The sequence below is a fragment of the Hemibagrus wyckioides genome, linkage group LG11 (genome assembly GCF_019097595.1).
Source record: "Hemibagrus wyckioides isolate EC202008001 linkage group LG11, SWU_Hwy_1.0, whole genome shotgun sequence".
NCBI lineage: Eukaryota > Metazoa > Chordata > Actinopteri > Siluriformes > Bagridae > Hemibagrus > Hemibagrus wyckioides.
This window is the reverse complement of record NC_080720.1, coordinates 16249396-16267140: the sequence shown is the minus strand read 5'-3', so window position 1 is coordinate 16267140 and position 17745 is coordinate 16249396. Positions and strand designations below refer to the sequence as shown.

General features: G+C 37.2%; 1 protein-coding gene across 1 annotated transcript in view; it reads right to left on the bottom strand.

The window, feature by feature from the left end:
• The window catches only part of cfap100 (cilia and flagella associated protein 100), a 50985-nt gene extending 38611 nt beyond the window's left edge, over nt 1-12374 (bottom strand). Inside the window, exon 1 of the mRNA XM_058402558.1 lies at nt 12306-12374. The gene's annotated coding sequence lies outside the window, so the exon portion shown is untranslated. The remainder of the gene's footprint in view (nt 1-12305) is intronic.
• Between the last annotated feature and the right edge of the window lie 5371 nt (nt 12375-17745).

Sequence of the window (17745 nt, the reverse complement as noted above, 5' to 3'; positions counted from 1 at the left end):
AAATCCTTAGTAAATCATTAAGGTCTTCCAATTCCAGTTAGGTTCCTGATTTGGACTTTAGTGAGGGCTGCTTATCCCTGCAGGGTCATCTGGCTAACAAACTGGTCCCTAGTTACGTAGCACATGACCCTTAACAGGAAGAATGCTTTGAAGCTTCAGTCAGAGAGTCCCCCTCCCATCCATGGGCTCACTTTATATCTAGACATAAGAAATCCTGGCTTGACAAGGTTTAAAATAGATATTAACACACTGCCTCATTTAGCAAACTTTCATTTCAATCTCTATTGCTATCTTTGTGCAATAGTTGTAAGACTGTTGCCAGTTCAGGGTTTTTTCCTGGCTCATCCGGCTTTGAACTGTGACACACCATTACTCTGTAGTACCTTCTACAGTGTGTTATCTATTCTTTATCTCAAATCTTAAATAGATCTTGAAGTTATTATTTTTACTACTTTTGCCAAAGAGAAATGCAACCTTTCATTTAATATATTAGTTTATCAAGCAGTAATGCCCAGTATATCTGTTACCAAGGTTAATGCTCCTGCTCAGAGGTGACATTGCGACAGTGTGCCTCATGCTCACACCACACTCACAGGTCAACGCACTCATGCCATCTACTAATGCTGATGTTTCCAGGCAGATCATGTGTCTCTCATGCTGCAGTTTATTCTTGGGGCTTTAAGACTATTCAAGTCAAAGAACTTGTTCTCAGCTCATAAAACCTCTAACAGATGCACTGTATTTTGAGCAAGCCTGAGTGTTGCAGTAGGTTCTTATTAGCACTCTCCTTTCCTTTCCTCTCCTCACCCAGCACTTTCCAGTGTGGTACAATGTTGTGCCTTTGTGTGCCCACATAAAAACGTCATGTGATCCGAAGCTGTTCTGGAATTCCGGGGGCCTCACATGGACTGGAAGTACACTGAGTGAGTTATAGGGGACATCGTGGCACCAAGGACAACAAGGTTTCCACTTCCTTGTAGAGAGATTCTGTGTGTAAATTTGGAGGCATGTTTTGATATCATGGTAGGGACAAAATGTCCTGCAACAATAGGAATATTGGACAGGTTTTAAAGAACTTTGGTCCTAGCGCTGTGTTGTTTTTTTTTCGTATTTGATCTTTATGTTGTATGTTTATGTAGCACCAGATCCTAGAGAAACGTTGTTTCATTTCACTATGTACTGCGTCAGCTATATGTGGTTGAAATGTCAGTAAAGCCTCTTGAATCTTGAATCTTGAAAGTGTTTTGTCATAATAATTAATATGTTTAGAGGCAAAAGAGGGGTGTGTTTGTGTCAGTGAGTGACGACGACATAGTCTGTGTTTAATGATCAGGTAACTTGTACTAACTGCACTGTAAAGCTGTTTGGAAGTAGCCTGAAGGCAGCCACCTTAAAACACCACCATCACAACTTTCAAGAGTGTCAGGGGGAAAAAAGCAGTGCTCTTTGTTTGGGGCAAGCCCCCCCCCCACCTCCACACCCACACTTCAAAGGAGTGTGGTAATTATAGTGGTTGCATAATCCCACACAACTTCCCTGTGGAAGGGAAATAACATGGGGGTCCATTTCTAGAGAAAGTGTGAAGGAATGCTGCTAAAGGAAAATGAACAACCAAAACCTATGCATAAAACCACATCATTGTTGTTTTATAAAGACTAAAGAAAATAGTTACCATGCAGAGTACATTGCCATTGTCATCCTCATACCTCCTGCCAAGTTATAAATAACTTTTAAATAGTGCGTAGCTTATGCATACTCATGGATACATGGATCTACTTTGAGGACATGACATTTAAATTGTTCACAGCTGATCTGAGACTGATCTGAGATCTCTGCACAGTGTTGTTGAACAATGTCAGCTGGTGGGTTGCTGGAGTTTAGTGAAGTTTGATTGTCTAGCATGTACCTGTATTGCTTTCATGCTGGCCAAAACCTAAAAGAAATTTTAGCATCATTCAAACTTTACATACCGCCTTTACATCTTACACCATCAAAAAGCCATATACAGTATGGAGGGATATAATAATGAAATAAATGTGCTTAAACATGTTTCCTATAGGTCCAGGTTCATCAAATGGTGACCTGTAGCCAGTTCTGGTCAGTGAGTTTTCTCTGGCTCCAGCCACATTAAACTTCCACATTAAAATTATGTGGAATCGATAAAAATGGGTAATAAAGTATTGAATAATGTCCTACCATAAAGACCCATTTACATGTATAAGTAGATGTGGGTAATATTTCTGTGCTCTGTGTGTGTTTATTAGTTGTTGTTGTTGTTTTTTTAATCAAAGGCTGCACTAGGGACCAGTCAAATGTCTAAACATTCACAGGAATATCTGAGAGTTATGAACATGTGGGGACGTTTGGCTGGTTCCCGCACTGTTATTAGCTATTAGCCTGAAAAAAATGAGGTATTATGCCAAGAGTGGGGCAAATAGTGAAGAGAAAGGAGGTAAGTGAGGAGAAATTGGTTATGAACTGTATAGACACATCTCTGTAAGCATTTCTGTTTCAATTGTCAGCTCCAGGTTTTGTGTAAAATGTGACAAAAGTAGTGGTAGCTTTATAATTACATTACCTATATGAATAGATTTTAGTAGGGATTACTTTTTACCCTTACAAATTTTCCACCACACTTTCTATTTGGTTGAACCTTTGTGTAAAAATGCACGTCTAATTACACCTTTCATTCACTGTAATGTAATGGCCTCCCACTGAATGTTGGGAATCCTTTGAAATACATTATTATTATTTTTTATAACACTGTAATTAGCTTCATTATCTTTTTTGTGGGTGGGGGGTGTGTATGGTGGGGTATGACCCAAACAATATAGGCGTATGACTGATGAAAGTTAAAATATTCTGTGCATCCTCTTCAAACAGCCTTTATGTTTTAAGTTAATGTTCAAGTTCAAATGATGTAAATGATCATTTTTAATAAGACTTTTTAATAATACTTGATTTTTAATAAGAAAGCCTATTTTCAGACGTCTCTATTGTAATCTTCCCACCAGACAACTTACAGTATAACAGTATAAGGAAAACTATAAATTAAGGAAACTTTTACTGGGGCTTGTGCCTGAGTTAAAAGGGTCTAGTGATACCCCTCCAACTTACAACTGATGCCCCCCCCAATCTTACTTGAATACAAAAGTACAATTTTAAATAGTAAAGGGTGCTTTTTGAGTTCACTTTTTGAGAAATACAGCGATCAGCCATAACATTATGAGCACTGACAGGTGAAGTGAATAACACTGATTATCTCCTCATCATGGCACCTGTTAGTGGGTGGGATATATTAGGCTGCAGTGGTCAGTATCTATCAAAAGAAGGAACAGTGGTGAACCGACGACAGGGTCATGGGCAGCCAAGGCTCACTGATGCATGTGGGGAGCGAAGTCTTGCCCGTGTGATCCGATCCAACAGACGAGCTACTGTTGCTCAAATTGCTGAAGAGGTTAATGCTGGTTCTGATAAAAAAAAGTGGACATAATGTTATGCCTGATTGGTGTATACTCCGGTGAGCTTCAGCAGAAATGGAAAGTTACTTGTTGTTATTGGGGTACTGCAGATAAAGAGACCTTCTGGCAGTTCATTTGAAGATAAACTCATTAAATTAGGTTAAAATGGTACTCAAGCAGGTGCTGCAAAAGTAACCAGCCTACTAATTCGTTTATGGGGTGCACTTTTAGCTATGCACTGCACTGTACTATAGTGAACAATCATATGCTCTATGTTATCAAATTCAGAACTGTGCTTTACTGGCAAAGTACTTAGATGAACTTGTAGCTATATGAATATTACAAAAGGAATTTAAAGGTATTCACATACTATAGTCCTGACAAGTATGATAAGATTGAGAAACTCCTTCTGAAGTCCATCAGTCAACAGTTAATTTAAAAAAAATATATTTTATGTTAAAAGTACAATGCATTTTCAGGTTATATACTTTAAAAATGTTTTAAAATTCTTTTATAGTAGGAAATTGTTAATAATCTGGTGTCACCCAGATGAGGATACATTCCCTTTTGAGTTTTTTCCTCATATCATCTCAGGACGTTTTTCCTCACCATATCGTCTCTGGCTTACTCATTAGGTATAAAGCTGCTTTGTGACATTGTCCATTGTTAAAAGCTCTATATTGAAAAAAATGAATTGAATTGAATTGAATTTGTTCAGCAGTGACACACAACCCAGGCTGTTGCACCATCTAGTTCTGAAATAAATTAGACATAATATATAAATATATATAATAATATATAAACATAATAAAGTTTAATAGTTTAAAAACTGGAAGGATTAGAATCTAAAAGTCATAGTTTAAAGCATTTCTGTGCTTTTTGAGAGTGGTTTCACTCTTTTGCACCCCATTGCAATGCTCTCTTCAACACCAAATCTCAACCCACCGTGCACTATGAATGTTGATCCATGAGAGAAACCTGAGTGGCCACTGAGACACTGAGAGAATGGTTTTGTCAGAAAGCTGTTCAGGGGCTTTCTTAAAAAACCGCCATGAGAAATCTCATTACTGCATCACATAAATATGATTAGCCTGTGTGTGTGTATTTTTTTTTTGTGTGTGTGTGTGTGTGTTTCAAAAATGACATATGGAATGTGCTTTAAAACAGCTCTGGAGAGAAGGCAAGAAAAAGAGAGAGAACACGATTGTGTTTGGAATGGGAACCAGCTGTTTTTTTTTTTTTTTTGAGCTAACATAACAATGTATGCGTATAAACATTATGTGGATTCTTTCCTGTTTAGCGCAGAACAGCATCATTATGTAGCTAATAAATACTTATTATATATCAATATATCAAAATATCTCTCCCAACCTTACATTTAACAAGATCTTGCTCTCATCTTCTACTATCTCTCTCTCTCTAATACCTCTGTAACACTTTTAAATGAACTGTATAAGGGTATATGGGCATAAAGACCAGAGAGCAAGCCCCTACTTTAGGCTTAGGTTGCTCAATTTGTGTGTGTGTGTGTATATGTGTGTGTCCCCAGAAGGACCAGAGTATCTGACAGCTTTGACCTTGTGGCTCTATGGCATTTGGCTGGCCCTCATGACGAAAACCGCCTTTATTAAAAACAAACAAGAGCCAAAAGGCTTCCATGTAAATGGATGATCCTCACAAGAATAGTAAGACAAAGTGTCTTACTATGTGTGTGTGTGTGTGTGTGTGTGTGTGTTGGTAAGAAAGTTAAGATGGAAAATATCATACACTGCCCCTCCGTTGATCCCCTCTAGACTGTGGCATGATGGAAACTGAGCCATGTGCCTGTGCTGATGCCATGGTCAGTTGATGATGGGGCCAGTGACAGAATGTTAGTCAGCCCTTTTTCCTCTTTCCCTTTTGCCTCATCCTCTCATTCTATCTCTCTGCCCCTTTGCAAAGGACGGAGCAGAATCACTATCGTGTATACAGTTTGTGCTGTTTTGGCTGAAATAGGATTTCCTGATGGTCAGATTATAAAGGATTATAAAGAAATACTTTGTCCTCTCTCTCTCTCTTTTCTCATCAGTGCCTCACACAGATCCAGTAGTGCAACACATCTCTTGTAAAAAAAAAAAAAAGGTTTTTTTTTTTTTTTACTTAAATGATATCACTGTTTGCTCAGTGTGTGCTTTGATGCCTAAGTGCTTTCAGTAGATGTGTTCTCTCATTTTCTGCCCACTGTGCATATCTTTATTGAGCCAGCATATGATATTTCACTTTAGGAGAAGAGAGTAGCAATAGGATACTTCTTTTGCTCGCCAGTAGCAACAAAGCTTGTAGTGCGATTCTTTTGTGCTCTTTTCTGGGAAAGCTATCTGTGTGTGTGTGTGTGTGCGGTCAGAGCGCAGCCAGGCTGAACACAACACCATATTGTGCACTTTTGTATTGTGTTTATTTTTTCACTCATAGACCTAAATGGTCCTTACACATTCATCTCTGTCTTGGCTAGAAGAGAAAGTTTTTAGGAAACACAGAACCGAATGTCAAAGCAAAAATCTCAGAATAACAACAAAGGAAATCTAATATATTTGTAGCCCAGTTGATCGTTATTTATAAGGACTTATATTACATAAAAATAATACAAATGGGTTTCTTATTACTTTTATACATGCACTTGTCATACTATCAGATAGAAATATATGGGTAGAACTTTACTGACTGTTCTGTTGCTCTGCACATTTTGTCAGCGATCTTAGAAGCACCACTGACCAAAAGCAATTAGGCTATTAGACATTGATACTGTAATGTCCATTGGGCCGGTAGTAGCTCAAGTAGTTAAGGCTCTTGGTCGTTGACTAGAAGATTGGGTTTCAAGCCCCAGTACTGCCAAGCTGCCACCGTTGGGCCCTTGAGCAAGTCCCCTAACTGCCCTGCTCCAGGGGCACTGCATCATGGCTGACCCTGCGCTCTGACCCCAAACTCCCAAGGATGGGATATGCTAAGAAAGAATTTCACTGGGCAGTAATGTATGTGACAAATAAAGACAACTTAATGTGTATGGAGCTGGTGCATCACTGGGATTTGAAACCTGTGTACTTACTAGCCAGTGTTTTAGATATGCTAAAGACCCCCTTGTAGGTGTAAAGTTGAATAATATAGCTATAATTATTACTAAGCCTTTCAGTAGTGCCAGTTTCTGACCACAGAACTGGATAATTTTCGCTCATTGTCCCGTTTCTCAGCAGTGGCAAAGACATGTTTCTGACAAATCATGATGAGCAATAGATGGACTACAGCTCATAATTATATGACTCTATATGTTCAACGTACCTCAAAAATTAGCCACTAAAGGTGTATCATGTTAGAAAATAAACAAATATTTCAGTACTGCAGGTGTGTCAGTCACAGAACCACACTAATGCATCTAGACAAACCTGTCTAAAACTAAGGCATCACAGCTATGCAGCTATGATATTTCAAACAAGAAGTAACTTACAGAGGAAAGCCTGAAAGTCGCTGACAGGAATAGCTGGACATATTTGGGACAGCAAAAATTTAACTCAAATGTAACTTATTTTCAGGTATATAGCACAATAGACATTGTCACAGACCAGCTTTACAGAAATCCAATGTAGTGACAGCAGTAAGGAAAAACTTCCTGAGTTGAAATAAGGAAGAAGAGGAGTCGAGTTTCAAACAAGCAAACCCATCCTTTACAGAGTGATTCACAGATTGTGGTATGAGCTATAAACCTGAAGGTGGAGGCAAATGATATGAGGCTCCCTTTAAGTTCATAAACAGAAATGTGGATGCCGGTCAGTTAAGTTTAAACCTGTCACAAATAATCAAAACTGAAACTTTTAGCTTAAAATCAATGTAATATTTCTGATATAGGAAGATGGTAAATAAAATCTGTTAGAATGTTACTGTAAACATAGCCTATTATAAGAAACACCTTAGATGTCAGAGCTGTGAAAGGTGCTATGGCCTGATTAAAGATCATTTACATCATTACTGTTTGTCTTGATGTATGTTAAAACTTTACTAGCTGCTCTTAAATGTTCAGCATGATCATTTCTTCTTAGTTTCTGCTTCTAGTCCATTTTCCTTCTGCTAATGTTTGAAAAAAATAAATGTAGATGAATGTCCAAATCTGTTCTGAGCACAAATACCAATGTACTTCCCCACCCAACTCCAAACTCCCCTTGAAAAACATTTATAAATTTGTTGCCAGTTTATCTTTGTACTGTGCCACTTCTTTATTTGCATTGCACTTTATCACCAGTCTTGTATACGTCTGATTTTATTTAAATTGGATCATACATTTATTTAAATAGACTCTGCCAACACAGGCTGTTTTTGTGCGCTGTGCACACACTGGAGCATACACACACCAGTTGCCAGTCAAAAAGCTTCGGTCTGTATGACAGGAATAACAAGCTTACATAGGATGCAGTAAACTCCCCATACCTAACTTCCCAGCAGTGGCACAAAACGAGCTTCCTTACAGGTCAAGGGTCAAACCTTGCTAAAGGCAGTTGAAGGAAAACACTAAACTAAAGAAGAAGGGCATCAATTGTGAATAAGTATCTTTTTCCTTTTTTTTTCGGGGGAGTTGGATGTTATTAAACAGAACTGAATTAGCAGAGGAGGGAGGAGTGTTTGTGGAATCAGTGTTTTGGCTAAACTACTTAAACTGCCAGCTTAGACTGCATATATCTGACTAGGCTTTTATTTCTGTCCTTTAGAAAGCACCCATAGGTTTATATAGTTTTATAAGGAATTAACACACACACACACACACACGCAAATATTATTATTATTATTTAATTATTATTTTATATTATATTATATTATATTATATTATATTATATTATATTATATTATATTATATTATATTATATTATATTATATTATAAAAATATCAACTTTTCAACTGCTGTTGGTTAAAAGAGAGAAATATCTGAACTCCCAGTACTTCTTATTTCTTCACTCTGATGTAATTCAGCATCTTGAAAGGAATTTAACTTGAGAATGTAAATGTAGACATTCATGTTATTCAGATCAAAGCAGAGGCCATCTACATTCTCCATCTAATGGACCTATTTAGTATGCCTTATATGTGTACAGATTCAGTCTATAGCTCTTTTCTTTCATTATTTTGCACTGAACATTTTTCTTAATGAACCTCAGTGTCACTGACTGAGCACAACACTGGTGTTTTTTTGGACGTTGTTGGTTGGAAGACTGTTTCTGGTGAGGTGTTTCACAACACAAGCATCACTCCTGTGCCTGACACTCAAACCACCAGAAAAGACATTACTAGACCAATGTCACTGCTGTGCTGAAAATATCCCACCATTCCATTAATATCTGCTCTGTGGTGGCCCTGTAGTGGTCCAATTCCAGTAATGAATGGGCTGAGAAACATAGCAACAGATGAGGTACACTGTGGACTTCTTATACTAAATGAGCAGTTGTACACATAAAGGTACCTACTGTATATGTACATGTGGCTGAGAAGATATAAAGTGAGTGTATATATAGTGACTTTGAAAAGTTTTTCAGTGGAACAGATCAAATTTATCTGAATAATTAATGATAAAGACACTGCAACTGCACTGCTATTTCAAAGTCAAAAATGCTGTTTGCATAAGTCTAAGATATATTGTCTTTTATTGAAATATACTGAGACTTATAAATATTAAAACATTGTTTTTTTGTTTATTTGTTTGTTTGTTATAAAAACTTTTAGTTAACTGTTATTGAAGAGACTATCAGTCTGAATAAAAGGAGTGAGGGTATAAATAGGGTATAAATTACATCTAAGAGGTTGGACATCCCAGTAAATACTGCTGGATCAATCGTGACGAAGTGGAAACTGCATCACACAACCCAAGCACTACCTTGACAAGGCGGTCCCTCAAAATATGAAAGAGGCTGGTGAAAGAAACCACATTGAAACCAACACTCATTTGGAATTACAAAGTACAGTGGCTGACAGTGGAGAGAAGATACTTCAGACAACCATTTCAAGGGCTCTGCATGACTGAGGACTGTATGGGTGGGTGTGTGGCTTAGAAAGAAACCGCTGCTCATAAATAGCCATATGAAAGCACTAGAGTGAACCAGAAAAGATGTCTTTTTGTTGTGCGATGAGCCCAAGATTGTTATACTGTATTTGGGCTAGTTTCAAAGCGATGTGAGTGTTACAAACCTAATGCAGACCATACCATGCTTTTCATGCTCACAACCGGGCTGTGTGCCAAAGTTGAAGGATAGTAGAATGGATGAAGCAAAATACAGGGGAATATTACAATAGAAAGTTAACCAATCAGCAGTACAATGAAACCAAACACAAGGCCAAAGCAAAACAGGACTGATTAAAACAAAAGGCTGACCATTTTATAGTCAAAATACAGATCTGAATCCTAATGAGAACCTGTAGCATTGTTTAAAAAAATTGCAGTATGAAGAACCTGCCTCAAATCTGCCAGAAGGAATGGATGAAAATCACTCTAAAACACTGTGCTAGGTGTTATTGCAACAAAAGATGGTTCAACCAACCATTAATAAGGGGTTGGAGACTTGGATGCAATCAGCAGTGTTCAAACTTTTAAAGATCTTCTGATTAATAATGTTGAAGAGCATATTGGTTTGGAACTGGCTGGAACAATCTGGTTAATGTGTGTGTGTGTGTGTGTGTGTGTGTGTAAGACAGACAGTCTAACATTTTCTAAATGCCTTGTGTAATTACGGAGAACAGCAGTAGCTCAGTTTCTGTATCTCTGGAATCCTTGGCCTCACTTTGGTTTTACTTTTCCATCCAATTTTGAGTAACTCTGTTTTGACTTATTGCACAAACTGCTGCTTACTCAGGGCTTAATCAGATAAATAGGGCATAATGTGATATATCTAGCCATGTGGTCTCACTTACAAAAACAACCAGTCAGTTCTAAAAATGAATTAAACAGGGAGCTCTCAGATTTCTGTTCAAGTTGCAGTCTGTTTTTTTACCACACCAGGAAGGGAGGTCTAATAACAGCCCATTAGCCAAACTGAGGATTGATGCTGGACTCTTCCATCAGGCAGGATGGTAAAGTTCAAAGTCCTATATATATATATATATATATATATATATATATATATATATACATACATATAGATAGATAGATAGATAGATAGATAGATAGATAGATAGATAGATAGATAGATAGATATGAGAATGTGGGAATGAGAAAAAGCTCTTTTGTGACAAGCTCTAACTAACCAGCATTTATTCCTCTATTATTTTTGCTTGTCTGGTCTACAGAGCAGTTTTGAGAGAAAGAGAGAGAGAGAGAGAGAGAGAGAGAGAGAGATGGTTTAAATGCTTATAGCTTCTTTAATTCGCATTTACTTTCGTTTTGACCCATCCACAGCATTCGCTCTGTTCTGATCTGTTCTGATTTCTGGCCCTAAACAAACACCAACACCTATGCAAACTCTGTGATCCAACCTTTTTACTCATAAAGCAAATACACACTCACAAACACATGGCACAGATGGCTTCTTGTGAAAGCAGTGGTCCATTCCTCCATCGGCTGTCTAATTGTGTGTTAGTTCTGTTGGCTGATGAATAGATTCTTTAAAGGCCACTCAATGCACTGCTGTTTATGTGTTTGGCTTTCCATGGAAACACAGGATTCTGCATTTTGATTGGGAAGGAAGCTGCCGTGTCTGGCATCACTAAGATATGTGTGAAGTCACATGTTTATGGAAGCTTAAGTAGTCAGTGAATTAGCATGTTCTCTCTCTAAAACTGAAACTGCAAGCTGTTTGTGGGTGCAAAATACGTGTGTGTGTGTGTGTGTGTGCAGTGAAAGCACATTTACAAGCCCAATTAAGGGCATCTTGAAAGTATTTAACAGCTTTCCTTTGAGTTAATGAACAATATTTAAAACAGTTCAAGAACAAAACCTTAAACATATACAATAATTAAATATGTTAATTAAAATGATTGGTTTTAAAATCCACCTTTTAAAATTCTGTATATAACTAGTTTTATAGTGACTCATTTATTTCGTGTTCAATTTAAAACAGGCCAATGTAGTGTAAATATCTTGGACTGAAAATGTTCCAACAATGGTGTTATTAAAAGGCAGAAAATAGGAACTTGTTTGTCAGTGCCAACACACACTGCAAAATCAACACACTTTCAGGATACAGATTCAGGACTGTGTGATACAAAGTGCACAAAGTAGTATGTTGAAATAGTAATGGCACCCCAGGCATACTGACCAGCTATTTAGTATGGTAGTGCTATGATTTAAGATCTGGCCCAGTTGTTCACAGCTCTGAGGATATAATAATCTGATGCTTTCCACAATATTACAGAAGCATAATTAGGAAAAAACCTTTACTGTGCACATCAATGTGGTTATCACAGCAACAAGGAAAAATCCAACACGCCCCCGGGGCCATTGTTTTACAGTACATTGATATGTATACTTGTGACACCTATATGCAAGATTTTCATTTGACTCACTGTTGTATTTTATTACTCAGTCCATATTCCTCATGTATTTTATTATCTTATCTGTGTATATTGTACACAGTAGGCACAAACCTTACTATGCCAGTCAAAACACAGAGTAATAAACACAGACCAAGGGCGAGCAGCCAGCTTGAATAACTCACTCTCGCCTGATATAAATGAGTTTGAAATACAAAAATCTACAGAAATACAAACACACCCTATTAGGCGCTAGCTGCCTATTGTGAGTTCTAAGCTAAAACTACCGCACAAATGGATAAGAGTTCCACAACAAAGATAAGTTCCACAAGTTTCCCACCAAATTAAAGTATAAATAAATGTCTTACCTCCTCTGTAAGAAAAAAGCTACAACTCTGTCAGTCCTGAATTATTTTCCATCTCATTTAATATCACACTGTGTACTGTTTGTTTACTGTTTGTTTACTCGTGATTGGCTAATGATTCAGCCTGTCACTGTGTATGCAGACTTCTTTTGTGTCTAAAGTTAGGAAATGGTGACTTTTAACATATCTGAGCTGGCATATAATGATGTCTGCATACAAATTTCCCATCAATTTTCACCTGACACACCTGACACAGCTCAGACTGTGAATTATTATTACAGGATGTCAGGGTAACACAAAGCATCGCAGGAACATTATATTATACTGCACTTTTTATTCCCTGACCTAACGCAAAATCATTTCATGAGACAAAAAAAGATTCAAGCAATTAACTCCTGCAATCTGGGGAAAAGGTTCATTTAAAATAAGAATTCAATATAATCTGAAAGATTACATTAATATGAAACACATGCATTTTAAATCAACTATTTTTTTTCCAGCCTTATAAAATTCGTTTTTCTAATTGACTCATTTGCATTCTGGTCTCAGATGCTGCTCTAGCTGCAGATACTACTCTGTGTAAAACTGGATATCAGTATGATCTAACGGAGAAGGCATCCTGACACGCACAAGAGAGTCAGCAGCAGCAACTTTCAACTTTAAGCCTTTACACTTCTAGGAATGTCTGAAGTAGTTTTGTTTATTCAGTAATAATAAGGCTGACTTTTTCATGAAACACCTTTTTCCAGGGCAGAAAAATTGGAAAAGTCTTTTCATAAAAAGTTCTATTACATAAATACAAGCATTAAAAATCTACACAAAAATTGTTATCACAATGTGTCACATTAGTGCTTGCAAAGTGCCAAAAGCCTGCACACACACACATACATGCACGCGCATACACACACACACACACACATACATGCACGCATACATGCACGCATACACACACACACACACACACACACACATACATGCACGCATACACACACACACACACACACACATACATGCACGCATACACACACACACAGACACACACAGTAACCGTGGAGAATGATAAACAAACTTAATTATATGTTAGTACAGGAAGTGCTTTGTGAGCTACTCCATGTGTGTTTCACCATGTTTTTACATCTTTCTGGAGACAAAATGTTCCAAAGGATAAGGAAAAGCTGAGAGTTTTGACCTTGTACAAATAGTTGCCTATTTTATTTTTGAAAATAACTAGATTATTTAAATGTTTATGTAATTGTGCTGAAAATGTGTAAGAGTATGACTATCATATGAGTTTAGTATCTTTTTCCCCATTTCAATGTATTGATAAAAATTCATTCATTCAATACTTAAATTACATTTAAGTAATTAATTCACAATTTTACTTAATTAATTAAGTAAAATTGTGAAAATGTAACAAAAGATTTGACTATGTTTAATCATCCCAAAGGTAAAAGATTTCTAAGTGTATAAAATAAAAATGTTCCTACTTTCTTATCCTGAGTTTCATCAATAGACTGAACCATATTCAAGACTGAAGAGTGTGATATGTATATGTATAATCAGTGGCAGGCCTTCCATTTCACACCTAGGCCTTCACTGGTGTCCTTCCTGAATTAATCCATCTCTATACCATCATTATGACGCCACGGCAATAGATACTAATCAACCGTTAAATAGCAAAGTAATAAAGAAATTAGGCTACAGTATTTCACACCTCACAAGGAATAGTCAATTTTATTACAGTCCGCCTTGAAAATGCATTTGTAAGGACGTCAGCAACCAAATCGATTTCTTCTCCTCTGTCGGCCATTGTGAGTTAAAATATATATATATTATTTAGTTTGTGCGGTTCGCTGCCTCTGACTACACTAATTATCCAATCAAAGGGCGGGAAATTGCTGACGTAATTGTATGCCTGCTAGATGGCCCCAGTGACGCCAACTCAAAATCTGATTGGTTAAGGTAACAATTTCATTGCCACTTATTTTAAGCTACGGGCGCCTTGCACTATTGATTCTGAAGGCCTTAAGGCAGATTTCTTTTCCCTGGCAACACATGATGTCAGCTACTGGCTGAAATATGATTGGATAAATACTCTTATCATAAATATACACTACTGGAAGCAGCACAACTGAGAGAAAAGCTATGAAATGTAGAGAATAGACTATTGGGAATAATTTAATACACATTCATGGAAAAATATATTAAGTATATTAAACTGCTATATTAAGCCAGTGATTCAGATCACTGCTGTTTAGGCCAACAGAGAAGGCCTTGCTGGCTCTGACAGCCCACCACTGTGTATAATAAAACATGCAGTTATACTGTTCAGTGAAATTCAGTGGTGTCATTCAGCCACAATAGGATTTGCATTAGCACAGATGTTGGGTGAAGAGGCCTGGTGTACAGTCAGTGTTTCAGTTCATCCCACAGGTGTTCAGTGGGGTCAAGGTCAGGGCTCTGTGAAGGCCACTCAAGTTGTTCCACTTTAACCATAGCAAACCATGGACCTTATTTTGTACACAGCATCATTGTCATGAGGGAAAACTACAATGTTATAGCATACAAAGACATTCTATACAGTTGTGTGCCTTGTTTGTTAAGGACACTTGATCTCTGACAATGGCCTACCTGGAGGAGATTAAAAACCTGGAGAACAACCTCTTCAACATAAATAAGACAAAGGATCTGATAGTGGACTTCAGCATGAAGCAGGAGAGGAGTTACCAGCCACTTAATGTCACCAGGACTTCAGTAGAGAGAGTGGACAGATTCAGGTACCTGGGTGTTCACATTATGCCGGACCTGTCACGGTCCTGTCACATCAACACCCTGGAAATCCTGTCAGCCTCTTTACCACCTTAGATGCTTAAGGGACTTCAGACTGCCCTCTAAGGTGTTAATGTGCTGATAGAAAGCACCACAGAACAGTCCAGGAACAGCACTAAGCAGAATAGGCAGCTCTCCAGAGGTGGTGTGATCAGCTGACTGTATCATCCACACTGAGTTTCCTCACCTGCAGTTTATCTACAGCAAGTGGTGCTGTATCAAAGCCCGAAAGACAGTAAAAGAACTGAACCATCTGAACAATGGACTCTTCTCTCTGTTGTGGTCAAGTAAAAGTGCTGCTTGAAAGTTTCCATTCGGGACCTCAACCAGGACAGTACAAAGAACCTGGACTTTTCTGGACTTGTCTACACAAAACAACAAATCTCTTCTGGGCTTTTTTTTTCTCATAGTAAATATATTTACTACATATATTGCACTACAGTTAGACACACTGCCACATCTTAACTTTATTCATAATAGTTATACTACTCAACCACTGATCTGCATTCAAATATATATATATATATATATATATATATATATATATATATATATATATATATAATTTTTCCACATACTTCTGTTCTTTCTCTTTTCTTAATATGAAATATAATAATAATATATAATAATAATATATATAATAAATATAATAATATAATAAATATAGTTATAAGTATATAAATATATATAATATATAGTAATAAGTATTACTATCACAATTCAAGTATACTGGAAATACAAAGTAACTCTAAATAACACTATAAGGCATACATTTACATTTTAGCCAGAATAAATACACAATTAATACAGAATACTAGCTTTGTGCAGTAGTTGTTGTGTAATAACACACTTTCAATGTATTTGTTGATAGTCTAGCTGCATGTACACTAAAGTTGTAGCACAATAAGGTGCAATGTAGTTTAGTGAGCTTTTTGCCACTAAAGGAGTAGACCGTCAAGACAAGGCAAAGGCACAGTATAGGACTTTTTTACACATATTGACAACAGAACATTTAGCTTTACAGAGAAATAATTACCCCATGAAATTTTCAAAGCAGCATTGACCACTGTGGTCTTGTCACAGATCATACATCAAAACTAAAACCACTTGTGCTGGGTCCAAGACCCATAAAAAGGCCATGTTTATATGGTTTTGCCCTAGTTTCAAAACCAGTACCATGTATGTGCCTGTCTGTACAAATTTGAGACTAAATCAACAGAAATGAGTTCGTTCTGCACAAACCATTTCTGCGAATTCTTTGAATGCTCTTCTTTCTTTTGCAGATTCTTTTGGCTGAACAAATCATGAAGTAGGAGGACTCCAGTGTGAAACAGAAATGACAGTGTAAGAAACTATAGTGTGCGTGTGGTGTGTGTGTGGGTGTGTGTGTGTGCCTGTATTCAATTATTTAAAAGGTCTTTGTCCTGTTGTTTAGCTTGAACTACCATATTGCTGCCTTCAGCTGAAATATGGGGTACATGCAAAGCAGACTCTTGCCATCACACTTTTCTTACTCTCTTCCTGTTCACACACACACACACACACACAGAAGCAGATTGCTTCCTTTTGGGGTCGGATGTAAATCTTGCCTTTGGGTCTCAGACAGGCCAACAGGACTAAATTGAACACAAATGTTAAGCTCCTCTTTTTGCTGCATAAAAAGCTTCCTGAGCAAGTGAGCAAAAGAGAGAGAGAGAGAGAGAGAGAGAGAGCGAGAGACAGAGAGAGAGATTATGTCACATTAGAGGTGTGATGTGGTTAGTGTCAGTTTTTGCTTCTAGTCTGGTTCTTAGATTGTGGTATCTGTATGTTTTATGCAGAATCAGTCAGTTTGCTCTGTGTGTGTGTGTGTGTAAAGTTTTTAGTCTTAGTTTGTCAGACATTTTATTGGTTTGCCAATATTATATTCTCTATGTGATATTCTATCTGATTCACATTCAACTTAGTTGCTTAAACAGGATTTGGATTTAAAAGCTGGACAATACCAGGCCTGCTGCAGCAGATTTCACATGTCACTACCTCTAATATGCTGCACAGTTGATTTTTTTGTCAAAAACTGCAACTGAGCAGGAACAGGATCAAATTGGCTTGCATCCAACAAAATAGCAGCATGCCATTATGACACTATAAATGCACCTGGAAGTGTAGTGCATAAAATCTGAGAGAACAGGCCAAGGGTTTCCAAACAGAGCTTCCCAGACTTTAGAAATAGACAAAGAAATAGAATGAAGAAGTAAACAACCTAAACTCAATGGACAAATAATTCAGATAAGCAAAAAAGAGACAGAAAAGTCTGAAAGTCTCTGCCACATCTCACCAAACAAGCCTTTCTTTCTTCTCTTCTTTCCAAAACACCTCCAAAGAAAATCATTTCCTTCAGCTACGCCATATAAATAATGAGAAAATTCTCATTAAACACACACACAAAAAAATTAAAAAATAGAACAAAAACTCTTACAAAATGAGTAAATTAATGCTGTGCAGTTCATTGCTTCCTTTTTTGGTTCTTTATATTTCTGTAACGCTATAAATACAGTACATATCAAATTAATGTCTTTATATTACAATTACACTTAGTACAGCTGAGTGTGTGTGTGTGTGTGTCTGTGTGTGT